General features: G+C 36.2%; 1 protein-coding gene across 4 annotated transcripts in view; it reads right to left on the bottom strand.

The window, feature by feature from the left end:
• Positions 1-22728, bottom strand: part of LOC107674007 (E3 ubiquitin-protein ligase HECW2-like) — a 57502-nt gene extending 34774 nt beyond the window's left edge. For 3 of the 4 annotated variants that reach the window (XR_001632466.1, XM_016467863.1, XM_016467865.1), the window contains exons 1-2: positions 22271-22728; positions 386-905 (exon numbers count right to left, since the gene is read on the bottom strand). The gene's annotated coding sequence lies outside the window, so the exon portion shown is untranslated. Of the gene's footprint in view, positions 1-385; positions 906-12305; positions 12441-22270 lie in introns of those variants that run through there. The other variant, XM_016467864.1, reaches the window with a different exon arrangement.
• Positions 22729-23061: the final 333 nt, after the last annotated feature.

Here is a 23061-nt window from a genome sequence, read left to right as displayed (position 1 = left end):
ATGCAGATGTTGTTTCTTGGGTGCCAAATGGTCTTAAAACAAGGCTGAGATTTGGGTTCAGTCCCAAGACTGGCCGGCTGGCAAAAGCCCTAGTTAGCAGAAGTTTTCTCCTCCCTTAAGTTCTCTAGAAATGGCATCTAATATCATGAGTATATGTATTTGACTTCTGAAATTCCTAACGAGGTATCTTAAACACAACTAATTCAGAAGATTGTGGGTTTTTTGGGCCTCAAAGAACATCTAGTACCAGTTAGATCTCTCAAAAGTTCATTTTCAAAGTCTTAATGGTGGAAGTCATGAAGAGGTTGTTTTTGGATGCCAAGTGGCCTTAAATCAAGGTTGAGATTTGGGTTTAAGCCCAAATAGGCCAACAAAACCCACTCACAGCACTAGTTGATGAGGTTTTCTCCTTTTCCAAGTTCTCCGGAATCGGGGTTTGGCAACTAAACAGACGATTATATAACCCACTTCTGAAATACCCAACAGCCTTGCGTTTATGCCACTGAGGTATCAAATAAGCATCCAATCCAGAAAAGAAAACCCAACTCAAAGGCTGTCAGATACCAGTCAGGACTCTCAAAGGTCCATATTCAGAGTCTCAGAGGGACTAAAGCATTGCAAGACAAAAATTAACTGAATATAAAAACTTTCTCATTATCATAACAGTTTCTGTCCAAATCATCTGTTATGGACATTACTGCTTCCTTTCGTTAAATGCAGGCTGGATTGTTCCTGTCCATTTGTAGTAGCCAAGAGTGGAATAAAAATTGGACTTGGGATGTAAGGAATCTGATCTTCGCTTTGCCTTCAGGTCCAGGAGATTGGTTGAGACAGTGTGGGATTCCACGCTGGGTTTTGGTCAATGGGGCAGGTACCAGCGAACAGAAAGGCAGGACGAGTGATCCCTAAAAGAAACAGGAAAAAAGGAATGTTGTGAACAGGTAGAAATACAGATTTTGTTTATGAGTTTACTCAAACCCATTTTGAACCAATTTACAGGGGTGTAAAAATGACTTTAGAAAGCCGGCAGCATCATTATTTTATTTTTACAGACATTGGTAGTTCTATTTGTAAAATCTGTTGACTTTAGCCATTTTTGTTTCATTATATGCCAACGGTGACGCCTCAAAAATGGCAAAAAGCACTTATTTTGCTTCGTTTGCATGCCTGTAACTCAAAAAGTATTAAAGATATCTTCATACCCTTTTAGATTCTGTTTCTTAACAAGCTTTCTTTTTGGTATCTTCATTTTAAAGGCCCTCAGTGGTTTAGTCCCAGAGATATGGAGATCTCAATGTGGCTCCGTGAGTAAACTGGACAATTGTACACATTTTCAGTGGTCAAAAACCAAATGTAGGTCACTCTGCATTCAGCTGATACGTTTTCTTTTAATGAGTAATATCTGAAGAACAAATAATGTTAAAACTAGAAATGCATCTCGTGATTTCCTATCAACACAACTGCATAGAACATAACTGTCTGGTTGACACAAATATTCGTTTTCTAAAGTTTGCATGTCTCGAACTCTAAAAATATTAAAGATATTTTAAAAGTCAACAATAAATTAATTGTTCTGAATTAACTTCTGCAACACTATATGGGACAAGCAGTTTGGTGAATGCATGGATGAGTTTGAACTTGGTTCATATTAAAATCCACAACAACAGCAAAAAAAAAAAAAAAAACATAATAGTTGAAAAAAAACACACAAAAAATATCTCATAATACTGCCCAGGAGCATCACTTGGTAATCCTTTTTTAAACCCTTTTTTATACTTTGCAGATTACAGTACCTTTCTCCTCCCATTTCCCCTCCCTTTATCTCTCTCACAGTCAGTCCTGCTTTCTAAAAGTGTAGATAAGCGTGCATCTCCCCAGCGGCGTGCTTGAGTGGTCGGCGCAGATTTCCAAAAGGGTGTGAAACACCGAGCGATGTGGCCTGCCCAGCTTACCTCAGCACATCCTGGCCAACGACCAAACACAAGAGCCTTCTATACTACTGCCAAAATCATCCACAAGCTGCCTCTCTGTGTCTGTAGGCCAGTCTACAGTCACTGCCCCATGCCAACACCTTGTTTTGAAGTAAATACCATTATATGTGAATGTGGTGATAAATCAGTACCATGGTATATCAAAGGTATTGTATCTAAGACCATAACACACCACTACTTTTTTTTTGCAAGGGGACTTTATCAGTTAAATGCTGCCTATAAAAAAGAACCAAAGAAGCTCTGGCTTATTTCTAAACAATGAAAATATTTAATTTCTTAATTTTATGTTTTCTAATACACCACAAGTCATTTGCTTTTGACAAAGTGAAGCCATTGTGATAAATCGCTGTGCACTGGTTTAATATTACCCAGATCTAGAGAAATGAAGAGAAACAGAGACAGATGGAGCAACTAAGAAACAGAAGAGAAAGTGATGAAACTCGGGAGAGAACGTGTGATCGAGATCAGACGGTGCAGTGGAAGTTACATAACTACAGCGGAGACAGAACAAGAGAGAGAGAAAATGAAAACCATATATCAGATATGACAAGAACACAAGCAAGATATTAGATCATAAACACCACACTTTAATGACATCTGCAGCCAAATGCTGTTTACGTGGTGAGGTTGGTGCAGAGAGAGAGTTCACCCCAAAAAATGGCATTATTTAATAATAATAATAATAATTCATTACATTTATATAGCGCTTTTCTAGGCACTCAGAGTGCTTTACATTGTCAGGGGTAGGGGTGTGCGATATTGACAAAAATATATATCTCTATATTTTATGGGATTTTATCGATAACGATAATTAGACGATATTTTGCTGTGTGTTATTGTGCTGGTACCTTAAGGACTGCCGAAGACAGCTGACTCCTAATGTTTTTAATATTCTTCATATTCTGTGTGGTGGTCAGTTCATACTGATAGAAATTAATCTTTTCCAATAAGTTTAAACTGATTTTTGCATTTTATGGGCATTTTTACCTTTATAAAGCCATTTTTTCTAAAAGTGTCCATTATCTTTTGAGTCAAATTCTTACATTTAATCAGGGAATTAGAATAATAAGACATTTGGGCTGTTACCAAGCAAATTAAATCAACTCCCCGTCACTATACTGGGGCGTTAGGACCCACACAGACCACAGGGTGAGCACCCCCTGCTGGCCTCACTAACACCTCTTCCAGCAGCAACCTAGTTTTCCCAGGAGGTCTCCCATCCAGGTACTGACCAGGCTCAGCCCTGCTTAGCTTCAGTGGGCAACCAGTCTTGGGCTACAGGGTGATATGGCTGCCATGAGAATGATTTACTCATCATTTACTCTTACACTACCAAATTTTGCTATATGTTTGATTGCATCATATAATAATTGCTGATAAATAGTGTTCATCGTCTGTTTGATTACATCTTTAATTGATTTTTCCGTACATTTCTGCCATATGTACATTAACTGAAAGCTACGACTAAATATTGTAGAAACTTCATTTGCTGTAAAGTTGCTTTGCAACGATTTGTATCATGAAAAGCGCTATACAAATAAACTTGAATTGAATTGAATTCAATCATGTTGTTTCAAACCTGTAAGACGGTCTTTTTTCTGTGAAACACAAAAGGATTTTTAAACATTTTAGATATAATGAAAGCGCATGAGGACTGGTAATGTCAAGCTTCAAGCATGAAAATTGTCATTCTTCACTGAAAATTTAGACACTTGCCTTTGCTCTCCTTGGTGCATTCATGATTGTTCAAGAAATATGTGATTTGTAAACAAATCATTCTTTTAAGACAGTTCTTGTTGGTAAATTATTGATTAAATTTACAGAACTGGTTACCACGATTTGTTCACAAATTGAACTGATTGGAGAAGATTTTCAGTGAAAAAATATTTGTAATACTTGTAGGACACTTCTATGGTGCTTTTATTTCTTTTTGAAGCTTTAGTCCTGTTATATTGTAATTGTACGTCAAACGGAATCCAACAAATTTTCCTTTTCTTCTTTCAGGTTATAGAAAAAAAAGAGTCATAAGGGATTGTAAAGGCAAGAGAGAGAGTAAATCATGACAAAAACATTTCATTATTGGCGAACATTACACAGCCATTCTAAATACTCTGGAGAGAAAACTCAAAGCTCGGTGATACTGCAGCATGCCAAAAATAGTCACATTTCAGATGCTGTACACTAAAATATCTCCTGAGCTGCCTTTTCCCCCTTACTCTCATGTGCAGTTGTGCACATATTTCTTTCTTTTCCTGTACACATTAATAAATAAATAAAAATATATTTTGCCTTTATTGTGATAGGACAAGATCAGAGCTTACGGGAAGCAAAGTGGGAGAGAGTGAGGGGGCAGGATCGAGAAAGGTCCTCAAGTCAAGATTCAAACACGGGACGCCTGGAACACAACGGCGCTGTATGTCGGCACACTGCCCACAAGGCTATTGGTTCCAACAAATAAAAAGATTTTTAATATATATATTTTTTTTTTACACTACTGTTTATAACACTAATGTTTGAAGTTTTGGGATGAGTTTTTTTTTTTTTTTTCAAAAGAAATTAATATTTTTATTTAGCAAGGATGCATTTAATTGATCAAAAGTAAAAAGACAATTATAATGTTACCAAAGATTTCTATTTCAAATAAATGCTGTTCGTTTTAACTTTCTATTTAACAAAATATCATGAAAAAATGTATTATAGTTTTCACATAAACACTGCAGCACATCTGTGAACTGTTTTCAACATTGATAATAATAAGAAATGTTTTTATATGACCATATGACACTGAAGACTGGAGTAATGATGCTGAAATTCAGCTTTGAATAACAGGAATAAATGCCATTTTAAAATATATAAAGATAGAAAACAGTTCTTTTAAATTGTAATAATGTTTGACAATAGTTTTCACTGTATGTTTTGATCAAATAAAACTTATTTTAAAAACAATCAAAAAAATCTTGCCGACCCAAATTTTTGAACAGAAGTGTAATACTATTTCTACTGGCAGTTTAGTTAACCATGTGAATACGCTGTTGTAAATGTGGCTGAATAAGTGTGAGTAATAAAAAAAAAATGGACAAGTGAGGAGGACAAGTGAGCAGGAGTTGAGAAGGTCCCACTGGGCGGTCTTGTGCTTATATAACTGCCATGCTGTTCACTCACTCTCCCACACATCTCTGCTGCATTGTTTAAAAGTGTGACAGCAAGGAACTTTCCAGGGAAATGTCACTATCAATGAAAACGGGAAGAAGGGAAGTTGAGGGGTGACAGGTGAAGTATGTTTACCTTTCAGTGAAGCATACGCGGTTGTACTCTTACTCTGAAGAGCGCAGCATCACTCATTGACGATGGTTAAAGACCTTCAAAATCTCACTTTTATTTCAATTATATTTTCATGATGATAATCTGTTGTATTTACCTAATCATCAGTCAACAATGATTCACAATGATTAAATTACAAATTGCTTGTACATCAAAAAAAGAAGCAAATTTAATTTTAAACAACATTTTCCACCCTCTCCTGTAAGCCTGTATGAGCTTCTTTCTTCTGCTGAACACAAAAGAAGATGTTTTGAAGAATGCTGCTACCCAAATAATTGCCAGTTGCCATTAAATTCCACATTATTCTTTTCCATACGGTAGTCAATGGCTACCGTCAACTGTTTGGTTACCCACATTCTTCAGTATATCTTCTTTTGTGTTCAACAGAAGACAGAAACACATACAGGTTTGGAACAACTTGAGGGTGTGTTAATAATGAATTAATTTTCATTTTTAATATAGATACAGATTACATTCACCACAGCTTTTCAGACGTCACACTAACTCACCCGCGACGTGTTGTACTCACCGACAGCATCAGATATTTCAGGTTTTTTTCTGTTCTCACCTAAAATTAGCCCTCGTCACAGTTACGCAAAGCTTCCAATGAAACTTTTCATCATTACTTCAACAGCTCATCTGTACGCCGCCGTCAGAGCAAATCCTCAGAGGAGCGACTGCTCTATTTTACAACAGCAGACAGTGGAAAGCATTGTTACACGTAGCTCATGCGCATTCAAATGGTATGTTAAAGATAAATTAATCAAATTATCTGGCCATTGGTTAGTTAAACTGTTGGGAAACCAAATATTAGACCTTTATGGTTCTGGAAAGCTGGTGTAAACAGCATTTCAGGTCTTGTCCACAGTGGTCAAGAACTGCCCAATTAGATGTCCAGTAAGAGCATGACTAACATCTTAAATGCTCAACAAAATCTGAAATCAATGATACCACAATAATATACAACAAAGTGGCAGCTGATTCAAATGCAGCACTCTCTACAAAGCAGTGGGAACTTCTGTTACCAATAGTAACAAAACATATCGGCCCCTATGCATGAACATTTTTAATTCAGCAACTATTTTATTTTCAAAATGCCCATTTTTGCAAGAAGGGATGTGCACTGCATAATTTCAAAATCAACTACGCTCACTTTAACATCCATGGAAGCTTTATATTTCACAAAAGGTTCCTTATAGTGGAAAATAGTTCTTTACATGCTTAAACTGTTCTTCGATGTTGTTCTTTGGGAAAACAAAATGGTTCTGCTATGGCAGAAAAGCTCAAACCAGGGCCTGTTAGCCAAAGTTGGCCAGTGATGACCTTAGATGTGGCCTGCCATGCCATATATCACAAGAGGAGGGAAGAAACGGGAATAAAACATGCCATTGAAGCATATTTTCATTTCTAATTTATATTTTTATTTTATTTTAACTTTTTCATGTATTTTTTTGCATTTCATTTTTTTTGTTCAAATTATTTATTTATTTATTTATTTTTTAAATGTAATATATTTTAATATAATATAGCTGGCTATGATGCAACACTTTTGGCCCATGGCCCTCAAACTAGTTTTATTTTATTTTTAAAGGGGACATCGGATGCCCACAAAGTTGGTACGACTCTATAGGGTCTTCATGAAATATCTGTAACATACTTCGGTTAAAATTCCTCAATGGTCATGTAAAATACCTTTTTTACCTTGTCAAAAGCCCCTCTGTTCGCAGCAAGCCGTTTCGGTGCATGTCTCTTTAAATGATAATGAGCTACTGCTCACCCCGCCCCTCTCTTCCATGGGCGTTTCAACACAAGACGGATGAATTGCTGCCTTGGACTCCATATATGGCTCGGAGGTGCTCTTATTCAAATAGCTAGCTATCTATGTAGAAACCGGCTGCAAATTGAAACAGCTCGCTGGATGACACAGACTAAGACAGCCAATAAAGAACTGGCTGCGTGTCTTCTTTGCATCTTTTCTGAGCTGGCAGATATGCCAGAAATCTAACCAAAGGCAAAAAAGCTAGAAAAGTCTGATGTCCCCTTTAAGAGTGTATTTAATTGGTGGACTACCTGAAAGACTCGACTATTGGTTATAAGTCCTGAATAATTAGACTGGTTTCAGGTTGGCCTGACTCTAATTTAATTAAGTACCTTCTTGCTTTCAAAACAGCTTAATGATGCTCTGAATAATTCATACAGAATGCTGTGGAAATAAAACATTTCCACGGGATAGTTTGCCAAAATCGGGATAGTTTTCAAAAATTCCATCATTAATTACTCAACCTCATGTCATTCCAAATGGCAGAATTTTCATTTTTGGGTGAACTATCCCTTTAAAGATGCAACTCTAATCCTCTAATTAAACAAACACTTAAATGTGTATTTTGAATGTTTTTTTAGTCTGAAAGAAGAGGTTAGGGAAGCAAAATATCCTAAAATTTGCCAATTCATGAAAACACAATGGTTTTGCCCGTATAGTGACCTGCATTAAAACACAAAAGTTCTCTTTACAAATACACATACTGATGAGTACTGATGAAATACAGAAAGAGAGCCTTCAAACATTCTGATGCAGTTCCATCGTCCCTCCCGTGGTGCCTTTCCTTTCCTCTTAAACTAATCAATTATTCTCAGATTGCTCTGAGTGCATCACAGTAGGTGTTGGTAGCAGGTGAAACTAAATAGGATCAAGAGGAGTTTCACACTACCAGCAGAGCTGACAGGAAGTGTTAGATATCTCATTCATTATACTCCTCTGATGTGAGCACTTTATTTGAAGGTCAGCAGGATATCTTCACACCAGAGCGCTCCACGCTGAGATGGCTGGGATAGAATCAGAAGGGTGAAGTTTTAAGGAAAACTAGGTCAGTCATTTTCCTGATGTCCCACACATACCAAAACTACACAGAGCAGGACTTTGAATCTATTTAAAAACATGCCACATTTACGAAGTCCCTGGATGTGCTTTAAACACGACAGTCTGTCAGTGAAAAACAAGCAGTGTTGCTACAGATATTAAAGCTGTTTGATTAACTACATTTCTCAGTCATGACGTATCAGCACCACTATTTGTTAAATGATGTAACTAAACACTCCAAATTTTACAATGTTGACACTTTACATGCCTAATTTAGGTTAACTTTTAATCTTTTTTTGAAAAGCTTTGTGCTTTTGAACAGAATATGGTGATTGTTTAATATTACTTTTACCATTATGAAGTAGCTTCAGTAATAATACTATGTTTCGTAAAGCATAACTACCTACTTTCCCTAAGGATAACTTCAACCTAGCTACTTTTTTTTTGTAGAGTAGTGGCAAAGACAATTTCATGAGGTGGTCATCTTGGAAACACAAACAGGCAATAGTTTCTGGCTACTTTTATTTGCCTTCAGTAGAAAACAAAAACCATAAAAGCTATGTTTTCAGTAGTTTGCCAAATAATGCAAACCAGAACAAAGGTCAATCTCCCCAAGACTTCTGATTAGTTTCTGATAAACAAACCAGTGTATACTGCAGCTCATTGGCAACATGTCTGCTTCCACATGCGATGCTATATGCTAGCATGCTAACTGGCACACATACAGTAGGGGAGCGGCTGATCGCTGGGCGAGGATTAGCGGGTGAATGGGTGGATTTAGCGGTGACAGAACTCTTCTATTAATCCCTGTATTACCACGCCGTCTCATCTCATTTCTGTGGCCTGATCGGCCCTCCCTCTCTCTCTTCACAAACACAACTGCACAGACTCTAGTCTGCAGCCATCTCATATTTTATCTCTGCCTCCTCCAACTGTCCTACTGTGATTTTTCATTACGCTGTAATTTTTTCCTAACATGTTTTTCCTAGACTACACAGCATATGTCTCTCTTATCTTTTTGGATTACTATAATTCACTTTATCTTTCTCAAATAATAAACAGCATATCCTCTTTTTTATGTTTTCTATTGTGCATTCCTATTGTAAATTTTAGGAGTGTATGTCTAAATATACCATATGTATCCAAATAGCTAAAAATTGCTTGTTCTTGCAAAACATGACGTGACGAAGCTAGGGGTAGTGTTGTTGCTGTTAACTAAAACAAAAACTATTAAAATAATTTTAAGTAATTGAAATTAACCTGAAAGAAAAAATATATATAAATATTAGATGAAAAAAAAAAGAAAAAAAAAAAGGGGGCTAATATTGCATTGGCAAGTAACTGAAAAAAAAGTACTAAAATTACTAAAAACTGAAATAAAAAAAAATAAGTAAAGCTATGTAGAAATACTTAAACAAAAAGAAAACAGAAACTAATAAAATGACAAAAGCTCATGAAAAAAATTACTAAATATAAGTGGCAAAGACAATTTCATGAGGTGGTCATCTTGGAAACACAAACAGGCAATAGTTTCTGGCTACTTTTATTTGCCTTCAGTAGAAAACAAAAACCATAAAAGCTATGTTTTCAGTAGTTTGCCAAATAATGCAAACCAGAACAAAGGTCAATCTCCCCAAGACTTCTGATTAGTTTCTGATAAACAAACCAGTGTATACTGCAGCTCATTGGCAACATGTCTGCTTCCACATGCGATGCTATATGCTAGCATGCTAACTGGCACACATACAGTAGGGGAGCGGCTGATCGCTGGGCGAGGATTAGCGGGTGAATGGGTGGATTTAGCGGTGACAGAACTCTTCTATTAATCCCTGTATTACCACGCCGTCTCATCTCATTTCTGTGGCCTGATCGGCCCTCCCTCTCTCTCTTCACAAACACAACTGCACAGACTCTAGTCTGCAGCCATCTCATATTTTATCTCTGCCTCCTCCAACTGTCCTACTGTGATTTTTCATTACGCTGTAATTTTTTCCTAACATGTTTTTCCTAGACTACACAGCATATGTCTCTCTTATCTTTTTGGATTACTATAATTCACTTTATCTTTCTCAAATAATAAACAGCATATCCTCTTTTTTATGTTTTCTATTGTGCATTCCTATTGTAAATTTTAGGAGTGTATGTCTAAATATACCATATGTATCCAAATAGCTAAAAATTGCTTGTTCTTGCAAAACATGACGTGACGAAGCTAGGGGTAGTGTTGTTGCTGTTAACTAAAACAAAAACTATTAAAATAATTTTAAGTAATTGAAATTAACCTGAAAGAAAAAATATATATAAATATTAGATGAAAAAAAAAGAAAAAAAAAAAAGGGGGCTAATATTGCATTGGCAAGTAACTGAAAAAAAAGTACTAAAACTACTAAAAACTGAAATAAAAAAAAATAAGTAAAGCTATGTAGAAATACTTAAAAAAAAAAAGAAAACAGAAACTAATAAAATGACAAAAGCTCATGAAAAAAAAATTACTAAATATAAAATATAAAATTAAAACTGAAAATATAAAAATAAAAGGTAAGTCAAATATAAAAAATACAAAAAGTAGTATGTAAATAATATAGTAGCATACAAATAATACTAAAATGGTCTTTTAATTAGTGTCTGACCCAAGTCTTATTCTGGAAGCTAGATATGACCATATAGATATATGTCTCCCTCCATGAATTTAGGTTTTGTCATTCACAATGACAAAAGTCCATTGTTTTGTTGTCTGAAGCCCTGCTGAATTAATCCAGATTTGGCTCAAATCCAACCAACAAATCGCTCTCAATCACTGAGAGTAGAGATTAGTCAAAGATGTCAACTATAAGCAAGCCATTAAGGAATTGGGGAAAGGATGAATACAACAGATTGTTTTCTCTATAAATTCAGTATGAGGTAAAGCCTTTCAAACAGCTACTTTTTTATTCTTTGTCCAGCATCACGAGCGAAAGAGACCATTGACAATGCAACAAAGTCCATTCCTATGGACACAGAGTGTGCAACTGGAGCATGTTTATGCTCCTATTTTCAAATTTGTCTGAGACTAAATAAATTTAACACCACATTTTCACTGAATTTCGTATTTACAAGTTGGGAAGTAATTTTGATGTCTTCCAGGTGCACTCAAATCACTTTATTTGGAGCAAGATGGCAATGTACCTTTTCTACAAAATAATTCAAATAATTTTTAAGTCCTACTTTGATATAAAGAATGTGCATCAGGTGTGTTTTTTGTTTTTTATGTTTTCAGTTTGGGAAGGTGCTGTAAATTTTATACATAATTCATTGTAATTGTACAATGCTGTTGTATTTTGTAATTTGGGAAGTTTTATTGTAAATGAAAAAAAAAATGATTTCAACAAATTTACCATCAATACAGACAGCCCTTATTTTCACATTGGGCTTAAAAGAAAGTTTAGATTTTCCAACTCAAAATTACAACACTGTGGTGGCGTTAATGCACATTCAACTCATAAATAATTTTTTTCAACATGACTTTAATGCACCATTAGAATTCACATTAATCTGTGAATTCCGTGTTTAGGAATTTTCATGTTTTGGCCTACAAACCTATAATGCATAATATAATGAAAATCATATGTTGCCTTTGCAACTAACTGAAAAAAGTTTAAGTTGAAATATTAAAATTAATAAAACTTGGTTATAAGTTATAATATAAAAATGAGCTATAAGTTATATAGAAAAACAACAAAAACTAATAAAAATGACAAAAGCACATGACAAAATAGCTAAAACTTAGGCTAAAATTTTAATTATAAAGTAAAACTGAACATCTAAAAAAAACTCAAAAATTTAAATATGAATAAATACTATGTTATATAAATAATTCTAAATAATACCAAAATATAAAATGTTGTGGGTGGTTGAGGTGGTTTCAGAAGAGTCCCAAGTCTTTATGATACTCTGGAAACTAGATGATTATATAAATATATGTAAGTTATGTTGTTCGCAAGGTGAACATTCATTATTTTATGGCACCATTACAATTCACATTTTCTTGTCGATTATGTTTCAGGTCTTTAATGCCATAATCCATCAAATGTAGAAATAAAACCTTTCAAATGCCAAACTAGCAAAGAAACAATTGAACAAGTAACCATAAACCTTACCCCTCCATCCGTCCAGTTAGTACGTTCCATACAACTTCAACTGCTGGGCACTGGACCGCACCAACACGCCTAAAGTAATGGGGAGGGCGATATCTGTCTGTGGCACTGACGCCTGTGGCTGTTACTCTGCCAGGAACGGTCAGTTCACCTAAGATGCATTAGCTAATGATCTTACATCCTGTCCCCTCCTCTGAGCACTTCCTCCCAAAGCCGTTCAGACAGCGGATGACTGACTCAGCGCTCCCGGTCTGAGGCAGCACGGCTAAATCCTGCCTAACCTCCATCCGTCCAGTTAGTACGTTCCATACAACTTCAACTGCTGGGCACTGGACCGCACCAACACGCCTAAAGTAATGGGGAGGGCGATATCTGTCTGTGGCACTGACGCCTGTGGCTGTTACTCTGCCAGGAACGGTCGGTTCACCTAAGATGCATTAGCTAATGATCTTACATCCTGTCCCCTCCTCTGAGCACTTCCTCCCTAAGCCGTTCAGACAGCGGATGACTGACTCAGCGCTCCCGGTCTGAGGCAGCACAGCTAAATCCTGCCTAATGCCTCCACTGAGAGGCCTTACCTTTGAACCTCAGAGCACTCAGGCTAAACGCTGGCCTGATGGGACGACACGCGCACCACACTAAATGATCATCAATATACAGGCTTCATTATATACATATTTCTTTTGAAAGATTCTCATTTAGGCAGGATAAGAAAATGGCCATATAAACAGATGTTGTGAGTCATTTCAGAAAGATTTTCTGGGTTCAGCGGAGTGAATGGCCTCATAAACTTAAAAAATGTACCATGGTAACCATACATTGTCCACCAAACTATTCTAGTTAAATTAAGTCACTGATATTACAATTTAAATTAAATTAAATAAATAAATACATAAAATCAAATTAGAAAAACAATTCAAATTAAATAAAAAACAACTTAACTTGTGCACTTAAGTGGACTTCAAATCTTAAAAGTATATAAAAAAACTGTACTTGCAGATAATATAATACTAAGGAAATAAAAGGACACTTAAGTGTACTTAAAGATGTTCTTCGACACACTTGAGTAAACATTTTAAAAAGTGCATTTTGTAATAATTTTCATTAAAAAAGTTTTACTTTAAAGTACAGTTTATATCAGTTTTAATAATCTTGTCATGCTTTAAAAAAGTACACTTATTTTGATGTGTTGAACAACATACTTAAGTATTGATCATTTTAACTGTAGTCATAATTACATAATTACATGCAAGTAACCCTAAGCCAAACCCAATCCTAACCATATAGTAAGTACATGTAGTTTATTAATATTACTCAGTTCTTAAATATATAATAATTACACTGTAACAAGGACACCTTAAAATAAAGTGTAACTAAATTTTTTATAGAAATTACATAAGCATATTTTAGTTTACCATTAATGCTTGTCAGTATTACGCAGTACACTTTAACCATATTTCAATAAAAATAGAATTATGAAATTACATATGACGATATACTTAAGTCCTACTTATGTGGGTCAAAAAACACTCTAAAGTTCTTTTGACAGCATTTAATATAACTTGAAACTATAACACATTTTCATTTAAATGTATACAACATGCAATTAAGTGACCAAAAACATGACATTTAGTTTGCACTTGAATATGTTGTTAAAAGTACAGTACATTATTTCTAAAATAATAAGCACTTTTTTTTTTTTAAGTATGCTAATGTGTACATCTTTTTCACGAGTGTTAGGATGAACCTATAGCTTAATTACAACAAATAAAAACATGGTGTCCAAAATTACCAAAATAACTACTAAATCAATAGAACGTACTTGTTTTTCACCTGTTATCAAGTCATATTACAGCAACGAGTGCAATCACTGTACAGTTATTCAAATAAACGCAGCTTAAAACTACACAGCAAAACAGCTACTGATGCTTTAGCGTCACATTTCCTGCCTGTATTTACATTTCTCAGGTCAAGTGTAGCTAAGCTCAAAGCAGACTAGCCCCCGCACTGCAACACCTCGTATCATTTCACTGTTTATTTATACAGCGTTGAGGGTGACGCTATTTATAGATGAGCCAGCACATCCCGGACACTCAGAGGCCAAAGCACTGACCCATATCTGAGATGGGTTTCTGCATGCCAGCTGGCGTTCACAGCCAAACAATAGGCTAATGTAGCATGTTAACACGCTTTCTAGTGGTACTAATGTCCGTTTATTAATGCATACTGTTATTATGAGTCACCATACTGCCTGCTTAGCATGACAGAATGGATTTAACTCATTTGTAAGATTTTTACAGATTTCTATCTGCTGCTACAACTAAACCTCAGAGTAACTGTGAATTAGCAAAAGACAAAGAATGAGAATAGAGGGCAAAAATACACAAATGAGATCTCTTTAATATTTCAGCTGCGGGGTTATTATAGTAAACTAAAATGTCTCAAACTGTGCTCAGATTTGCCAAGAAAAAAATTGCCAAGATCCAAAGTCAGATTTCAATATCAATTCAAACATTTCTAATTATATTTTGCAAATCCAATTATCTAGTAAATGTTATCCACATTTATTTTATAGCTCCATACTTTTACTGTATGTCCACAGTTGTCTTGTTTGAGTTTCCCAAGAAAAACACCAGATTATGAATTATAAACTATCATACAGATTATGAATCTTTACCTTTGTAAAGCACTTAAGTTACTTAAACTGGATGTTAAAAAAATTACAACCTGAAATCTCAATTGTGGGTTATTTTTAGGGTGACCATACGGGCCATTCTTACGGGACACGTCCTTGCCAGGATTTCTAAATTGCCTTAAATATCCAGGTTTTGGCTGTTTTGCGCTGTGTAACCAAGTCTGCATTTATTTGATTAAAAATGCAGTAAAAGAGTAATATTGTGAAATATTATTACAATTTAAAAGAACTGTTTTCTATTGTAATATATTTTAAAATGTCATTTATTCCTGCGATGCAAAGCTGAATTTTCAGCATCCTTACACATTAAAAATAAATACGACCTCACGTTGTGTCAGTCACGTTTACACACTGCCTCCAAAACTTTCGTCTGTCATAAAAAAATTCGGACAGTTCGATTTTCTGCGTTTTCGCGTCCGTAGCAAGCATTTTTATAGGAAAGGATGACGAATATGAAAAACAAAAAACATGAAAACTTCGGACTCAGTGTGCAAGGACCTTTAGTGTTGCTATGTCCAACAAGCTATGCCGCTCTCACACTACACGTTCTCACGCTGCAAAAAAATATATTGCAGAGCATAGAGGAAACTGACAACACGCCAACAGACAAGGCAGAGCAGGTTACTTTATGGAAAGCCTTCAAATTTTGTCATTTTTTAAGAAATTCAAACAATAAACCGCATAAACACATTTCATTACACCAAATACACAAAATAATGTTCTTTTTAGCAACATCATATGACCCCTTTAAGTCCACTGAAGTTAATATATTCTCCTGTCTGATTTGTTTGTTGGACAAGATGGCAGATTCTGCGTTATGATTGGTCAGATCGCCTGTCAATCAAGCTCTTTGTGAAGGGTCAATTGGCACATCTGGCAATCTGAGACAAAGCTCATACTTAACCGAAACATCCTAAGTCTAAGCACTACTTCTGAGCAACAACATTTCCCAAGGCCAACGTATTGTGCAAAAGCCATCTGGCTGTAGAATAATCCCAAAGGCATTCTGACTTTTGACTAATAAATCAATAAAGGTCATCTAGGTTTATCAGACAAACATTTCGGCCCGTATTGACAAATAAGGCTAAGAAATGCCACATCAGTGTGACTGCACTGTTTGGATGAACAATAGGCCATGATGCATATTCTATTTCGGGTACAGAGTGATGTAAGTTGTGTCTAAGTGTGTGTGCGGGTATGCATTCTGCTCAAGGAAACACCAGGAAAGAGCCTTGACTTCTTCCTGCGATTGCTCTGTGCACAAAAACACATAGTCAAAAATAAAACACACAAATTAAGCTTACATGGTTAGCACAATGACACAGGAACAATCACATACATTCTTCCCAGGGTTCAACAGCAAACCGGATCATGTAAACATACAAATGCACAAAATTAGAAACCAGCTTACAATGCATTTGATGCAAGGAATGTCTAACTTACACACACTTTCATGGTGATGCAAACAAGACGTCCACCCAGTAAGCCAAACAGACAAACATGCATTTTACTCACAAATCAATGCTAACACAAATGTTTAGTATAACTGGGATACTTTTATAGTTTTTATTAGGCTAATAGATTGAATTGTTTTTGTAAATGTCTATATAGTTGTTTTGTTGTTGTTTTTTTTTACTTTCATTTATTTAGATTTATTTTTACAGCGACTTTCACTTCAGACAATCAGTAACATTTAAAATGCATAGGCTACATATACTGCATAAAACTATTTTAATTTAAAAAATGATATGCAATCTGAAAAATGTTCTGTGATTTCACACAGATTATGAATCTCTTTGCATATTCGCTTAAATTGGATGTTTCATAAAATGCCAACAGAACAAAAAATATTTCAATTGTGGATCATTTTATATTCAATGACCTATTTTTACCGTTGAAGCAGCCATGCCAGGGAGACGCTGTGTGTTTCAGTGCAAAAGCACTTTATTTGGCCTTCCGGAAGTAGATGCAATTAGGAATCATTGGTTAAGATTTATTTACCAAAGAACAGCACAACCCAGATGTTCGAATTTGTGCAACGCATGTTATGGACGACAGTTTTTTGAACCTAGAAGAGTACAAGGCTGGCTGTTAACCGTGGCTTGTGTACTGCATCATCACTGTGTCTGTCACGCGACTCTGTTGCCCTTTCGGGCTTGAACTGGTGGTAAAACTAACGACATTATTAACTGTCTTGATGTTTACTTTGAAACTGAAACTGAAGCTGCGATTATGGTAAGGGGCGTTACATTTCCGACGCGTGCTTGCGGTGTTCGGCCAATCACAACGCACTGGGTCAGCTGGCCAATCAGAGCAGACTGCGCTTGTCAATGGAGGGGGCTTTGTTGAAAACAACGCCATTTGAGAGAGGCGGGGCATAGAGGACCTACAATAATGTACAGTATTTGAAAAATAATGTGTTTTTTGAACATTAAAGCATGTCAACATATTCTGTTACACCAAATACACAAAATAATGATCTTTAAAATAGCATCATATGACCCCTTTAAAATTATAGCAGTTTAATGCCTACAAAAATGGCTCGTAGGAACTACAACGAGCTACTTCCCGGGTTTGTTACATCACGAACCAACCCCACCCCCGGGAACATGCAGCAAAGGGGGCGAGGCCATGTTGTGCTGCTTTAGAGAAGAGGAAGAGAAAACTAGAGGTGCACGTAAAAATCTATTCATATATGAATCACAATTCTGTTTTCTAAAGATTCTAATGGATTCACAAGTTTCAAAAATCAATGTTCTAAAGCAGCGGCTCTTAATCCTGTTCCTCGTGTCCCCTGCTCTGCATCTCTCTCTTAAAGAAGAATAAATCATCTCATGAGGCAACTGGCACATCTGACAATCTTAAAATTATCTCAGGAAAGGCGCATGTAAATTCTCGTTTTTTGTTTTTTTTTGTCCCCGATTATTGTCTTTATATGACTGCGAGATTTGTTCTCAGCATAAGAAACAAGATATATAATCAGACAATATAAGCACAATCTTGCATGCAAATCTGAGGTTTTGCCCTATAACCAAACAAAACAACCCATTTTTTGTTTTTAATAAAAGCATTGCTCACCAAGTCTGCATTTATTTGATTAAAAATACAGTAAAACAGTAATGTTGTGAAATATTATTACAATTTAAAAGAACTGTTTTACATATTTACATATTTTAAAAATATTTAAATTACATCAATTTACATAACATTTTTAATTACATATTTTAAAATGTAATTTATTCCTGTGATGCAAAGCTGAATTTTCAGCATCATTACTCCAGTCTTCAGTGTCACATGATCCTTCAGAAATCATTCTAATATGATTTACTGCTCAAGAAACATTTCTCATTATTAGCAATGTTCAAAAGAATAACCTCTCCAATTAAAATCTTTTGTAACAATGTCTTTAATATAACTTTTGATCAATTTAAAGGGGTGGTTCATTGCGATTTCACTTTTTTAACATTAGTTAGTGTGTAATGTTGCTGTTTGAGCATAAACAATACCTGCAAAGTTACGAAGCTGAAAGTTCAATGCAAACAGAGATATCCTCTTTTAAAATTATGGCAGTTTAATGCCTACAAAAACGGCTGGTAGGGACTACAACAAGTTACTTCCCGGGTTCGTGACATCACAAACCCAGATAAACCCCGCCCTCAGGAACATGCAGCAAAGGGGGCGAGGCCATGCTGCGCTGCTTTAGAGAAGAGGAAGAGAAAACTAGAGGTGCACGTAAAAATCTATTCATATATGAATCGCGATTCTGTCTTCTAACAATTCTAATGGATTCACAAGTTTCAAAATCAATGTTCTAAAGCAGCGGTTCTCAATACTGTTCCTCGCGTCCCCCTGCTCTGCATCTCTCTCGCTCTCTCTCTCTCTCTCCCTAATTCAGCTCAGCTTCTGCATTGAACTGTTCCAATTATACACTAATTTTCACATAGCTATGAGAAGCGTTAAACATGGACACGTGTGCAGTTGCCGTACTGTATTAAAGCTTTAATCAGGATAAAACCGTATATTAAAAGCTAACATAAGCAGTAGCATTTCACTAGAGGCGGTTTAGCCAATCACAACACACTGGGCTAGCTAACCAATCAGAGCCCATCGCTTATTTCTGAGGGCGGGGCTTCATAAAAACAGGAAAAGATCAGCCCGTTTCTCAGAGCCGGGACAGAGCGGTGTGGAATAAAAGGTAAATTATGTGAAAAAATAATGTGTTTTTTTACAAACGAAGCATTAAAACATGTTAGACTGCACCCCATAAACACAATCAAGTCTAGAAAAAGACCAGTGAACCACCCCTTTAATGCATCCTCTCTGAATAAAAGTATTAGGACTAATTTCTTTAAAAGATCAAATTAAAAATCAAATTAAATCATAATATCTTACAGAGATCAAACCTTTGAATGGTAGTATATACTGTATCAGTACTAAAAGCCAATAAGCACTATAAATGTGTGGCAGAGCAGCACCTGATTAGATGCCACACATGGATTCTGCAAGCTAATAAGTCAGGTCATGCTCATGCAACTCTGGCAGGCTTAGTTGGTTTCACCTTACATGACTTTGACAAAACACTTGACAAAGAACTGATAGGCAGAGTGATGGAATTAAAATGATGGGAAGTTGTAATGCCTTCATCGCATGATTAGTTTGATTCATCAGTCAGAATTTCCTACAGTATTTCAAGGCCTTTCAGCAACTCTTAATACCTGTTCCCGACTGTAAATGTTTCATCAGTGCATGCTATTCCAAATAAAAAATTAATCTTTCATCGAAACATCCTATAAAACAACCTTCCTTTTCCGCTCACTAAGGCCTGAAGCATCTTAATTTTATTATTATCATGCTGTTTCAGTTGAAAATTCACCATATTACAGAATTAAAATTGCTTGCGAATGACTTAACAGTATGTTGACTTCATCTAAAGTGTATCAACTGTAACTTTAAAATAACATTACATAAATTCCTCATCAATAGATGCCAGTCTCTCAGTGGAGGGATACGAAATAAATATGCAAAATGCAAAAATAACCATATCCTTGCTAACTTAGTCAGAATGTAAACACATTATGAGTTCACTCGATCTTTACCATCTCGATCACAGAGCTAATTGTAACTACTCATGCAATACAAAAAGTAAACACACCCAAACAAATGTACTGTTATTTGTCACGCCAATAAAGTACAATGAACTGAGCCGAATTGATTCCTTTAGAACATTATAGAAAGCTTCTATTGTCCGTTCATCTCTATAGCCCTCTCAAACCATATATTACTGTCCAGTGATGTCAGACTCTATAAGTCTCCACCTTTAGCTTCTGCTATTCATCCAAGACTGTCTGATCCGATGTCCAATAACATCCCTGCCCACAGAGATGAATCAATACTTCAATGATTTGATCAAACATTTGCAAGGCCCAGAGAGACTTTTTTGCATTCTAAACTGAACAATTAAATCTGAAGATTTTAGCTATTTTATGAGTCCAAAAGAACACATGGGAATTTCATGCAAAGCAGACTGTACTTCACAACGCTTGGGCGGCTCTCGGAAATGAATCTGCATGGATATGCAACCAATTGAGCCTGTTAAGAGAGGCGAATATTGGATTGAACGAGAACCAGGCCATCCTGAAATTGAGTCTAGGCGAGGCATTAATGACTGATCCACCAGCTTTAACTGTGTCATTTAATCCACAGATCACATAGATGGTCTAAATAGTCCTGAAGTGGGATGTTGGAGCTGCTCTTCAAAGCAAAGCTTCATATGACCTTATTACTCGTGAGGAAACTAGTCTTGGAAACTTTCTGCTAGGCGTGTCTGAATGACTTTTTTTAGACATTTTAACTGCAATACAACTAAAAACGCATGTTATCTGATTCGACAACCAAAACTCACAATGTAAAACCAAAGGAATGCCAAACAACTATAGGAGAATCCAGATCATGTGGCATTTAAGGTGCAATTTCCCTCACACACAGATCTGCAGTACACTTAACCAAAACTGGTTTTTACAGCCAGATGTCTTTAGAAATCTCATTTTGGTGCTTTATAGAACTCAGAAACCCCACAACTGATCTGAAAACCTATAAATAACCACCAAAAACTATAAAGAACCATATAGACACGACTCAAGCACCCTACACAACAAATATTGTTTTAGAAGAGGTTTCTTCACGGAACCCAAGAACCGCTGAAGTACATATATTTGTGCCTATTGTATAAAATACCAATGTAGATTTGATGTAGGCTATAAAAGCAAATTCTGAATCAACACACTCCAAAAATGGTTATTACACATTTGTATATTGTGTTTATTTTCAACCACTACAATGCTCATAGCAATCAGTTTTGGCAAAAATCCCAAATGAAATCTACATAAATATTGTCAAATGAATCTGATGCTTATGTGAGGCAGCGATTTACTCTACATATGTACGAAAATAACCAGCTCTCAACCTAACACAATATATTTTGTCACTTTTAATTGGTTCAAGCATATGCACACATGAAACCCTGAAACATTTGAGGGCCAAATTCTCCAACATTGAACTCTAGGCACATTAAAGCATTTAAGCAACAGCAAACGCAACATATTTAAATAGATTATATAATATGCATGCTTTTGTTTCCATATTCTAAGGAACAGGTGCTCATTATAATGCATTTACCATTTCATCAAAACAATGGGTGTGCTACTCTGGCAATCAATATTTTAGTAAACAAGTGCTTGAAAAACAACCAGGTAGTAGGCTATACTTACTGTTACTTATAGTTCAAGCATAAACACAATAAGTCTTGGCAGTCTTTTTGTGGCAAATGCATAATAAACAGTATATTTTGATGCACCAGGAAACATTTCAATTTACTCCACATTTCAGACTTTGAATGTGCCTTGAACTGAATGTCAGAGAATTTGGCCCTCAAATGCTACAGGTTCTGTGCGTCTTAGTTGGGTTAAAGGATAAACACAACAGAAATCCAGAGCCTGTGGCATCTGAGGGACCGATTATTTATTATTATTTTTTTATTATTATTTAGATTATTATTCTAGACCTTTAAAGTAGTACATATTGTACAAAATGTTTAATAAATTAATAAATTAAATATTCAAATCACGTAATTTGGAATTTATTTATTTTTTTCATAAGAATAAATACCTAACAATAATGTGCGGTTTGTATTTTTTATTACTACAACATTAATGCGTTTATTAATTTGCCAACTAATCCAAATTAAATCCACATACAGGTAAACACGGTCACTTACCGTCAAACAAAGGTGATGATGAATTGAGAGCTCAAATAAACACACGGGGATGCTCGGAACAGCTGATGTGCGCAGCTGACGGCCTCTGTGAGGGTCCAGCGCACTTCTTCCTCCTCCTCTTCCTCCTAAACCATCCGTCTCAGCCCCACCGAACCTCTCCGAACCCAGCCCAGATGATGTTTACTGCACAGTGTCGGTCTGCGTCCAGCCTGGATCCAGCCGCGTTCATCTCTTATTCATTTACAAAGAGCCCCGGATCCGTTCAATGCCACCTCATACCCACTGAAAACACTCGCACCGCAACAAAAACACACGCGTGGCGGGGTGTACAGCTTCATCTGAACGCTCGCTCAAGAAATGCTGAATGTTGCTTTGCATTTGTGTTGGATTAATTCCACGGGCTTTGCGTCTGCTTTTGTTTTGAGCATCCGCACAGCGCACGAGAGGGAGGCGTTCACTCACACTGTTGTGCTGTTCGATTCGCCAACGAATCAACCTGCTGAACCGGTTCTTTTGAATGATTCGTTCTAAACGATTCAAAAGGCGGCTGTTCACACAGAACTGGTTCAGTCTTTAGTAGTCTCGCCTAGCCAGACATTCAGACTGACGGCAGAAGGTCTGGAATCCATGGCAGCTTTCATTTATGGCGTTATTTTAATGACAAATGTCGAGAGCGCATTATTGTAGCGCGAAAGCACATTAATATAATGCGCAGCGCGGGTTTCCCTTGCTCTCGCGCAAAACCGGACGCTCGCGCTCAGATACACGCTGCTCTCGCCCGGAGAGAGTGC

The sequence above is a fragment of the Sinocyclocheilus anshuiensis genome, unplaced genomic scaffold (assembly GCF_001515605.1).
Source record: "Sinocyclocheilus anshuiensis isolate Anshui unplaced genomic scaffold, SAMN03320099.WGS_v1.1 scaffold348, whole genome shotgun sequence".
NCBI classification, from domain to species: domain Eukaryota; kingdom Metazoa; phylum Chordata; class Actinopteri; order Cypriniformes; family Cyprinidae; genus Sinocyclocheilus; species Sinocyclocheilus anshuiensis.
Note: the sequence above shows the minus strand (reverse complement) of the source record. Positions and strands in the feature narration are given on the sequence as shown.